Genomic DNA, 2,014 nt, shown 5'->3' on the forward strand with positions numbered 1-2,014 from the left:
TAATTTATTCTCATCATTTATTTATTTGCTTATTTCCTTTCCTCACTGGGCTATTTTACCCTATTGGAGCCCTTGGGCTGATAGCATCTTGCTTTTCCAACTAGGGTTGTAGCTTGGCTAGTAATAATAATAATAATAATAATAATAATAATAATAATAATAATAATAATAATAATAATAATCTTTAGCCATTGCTATCTTAGTATTTTTTACTTATAAAATGTTTCACTACCAATATTTTCTCTATCACTTAAATACAACCACGAAATTCTTTGGAAGTACTAATACCTAGCCTACACTTAAAAACTTGCATAAAAAAACAGCAAATGACTGGCAACATTTATTCCAATATTTTTAACGTTTTAAAATCGGATTTGTTGACGTAAAGGAGTGATATTAAGGTCACCAACCCGTAAAAGATAATAACAAAGTATGGTAAAATTACGGTCGCGTGTATTTTACTGAAATACGATTGAGAACAGTATATTTCTTATGGAGATTACGGTCGCCTGTATTTTACTGAAATACGATTGAGAACAGTATATTTTTTTTAGAGATACTTTCCGATAGAAATTACGGTTTTTTTAACAGTGTAATCACGAAATTTTTGGAAGTACCAATATATAGTCTATAAGGATTCGGTTAAAACTCTAGTCTAAATTTGTATCTGTCTTCACTATTCTATGAATATACAGACATACTTATCAAAATGCAATCTCTTTTACGCATTTACCAATGTTATTCGTCGTCCGTAATACTATAAGCTACACATATCACCGGCACTTATAAATGTTTTATTCATGTTCTCAGCATTGCGAAATATCAGAGGTTCTTCCGCTGCAAATTCACTCGTCTATTGAACGTCCTTTTCATACCATTACGCTCACTGTGTCAATCTTCATGAAATTAGTTTGCCAATTCCTTTTCCAAATCTTCCTCTTGATACCCCTTCTTTAATCTGCATTCATTTTGTTTAGAATGAAATCTTCGTTATATATATATATATATATATATATATATATATATATATATATATATATATATATATATATATATATATATATATATATATATATATATATATATATATATATACAGTATATAAATACATACATATATATATTATTATTATTATTATTATTATTATTACTATTATTATTATTATTACTAGCCAAGCTACAACCCTAGTTGGAAAAGCAAGATGCTATAAGCCCAAGGGCTCCAATAGGGAAAAATAGCCCAGTGAGGAAAGGAAATAAGGAAATAAATAAATGATAAGATCAAGTTAACAATAAATCATTCTAAAACAGTAACAACGTCAAAACATTTATATATATATATATATATATATATATATATATATATATATATATACTGTATATATATACATATATATATATATATATATATATATATATATATATACATATATATATAAAAGTATGTATATATATATATATATTTGTTTTTTATTTTTGCTCTAGTATTTACAACTTCTTACGATTTAATATCCAATACATATCATAGTAAGCATAACCATTAAAGTCTCGAAAGTACCATGTCCCATGTCTAAGGATAATGTGACCTCGGTAAATGGGTTATATTTTTTTTTTTTTTTACTTCATTACAAAATATTGTGAATACACTGTACCAACCGTGTGTCACACGATCGTACATAGTAACGACATTTCATTTTGTGAATGTATTATGCTTGTATCTTCGCTCTCCCCTCGCACTAAAAAGAATCTGAAATAACATGTATGTTTTTCTCACCGTTAACTGTTAACCGATGCGGTGTCGGTTTGAACAGGAAATTTCCTGTTGTATTAAGTTTTTATATATAAAGGAGAGTGTTCTGTAATAAAGTTACTCAGTCGCTTTCATCCTGTCTTTGAGTCAAAACCTCTCAGTTCGTCACAACACTATACACAACCAGGTGCTCTTCATATGAGTAGGCATACCCTATTGTTCTTGTGAGCGCTTGAGCGGTACTGCCACTCCCTCTGAGCAAATC

The sequence above is a fragment of the Palaemon carinicauda genome, chromosome 11, assembly GCF_036898095.1.
Source record: "Palaemon carinicauda isolate YSFRI2023 chromosome 11, ASM3689809v2, whole genome shotgun sequence".
In the NCBI taxonomy this organism is placed as follows: domain Eukaryota; kingdom Metazoa; phylum Arthropoda; class Malacostraca; order Decapoda; family Palaemonidae; genus Palaemon; species Palaemon carinicauda.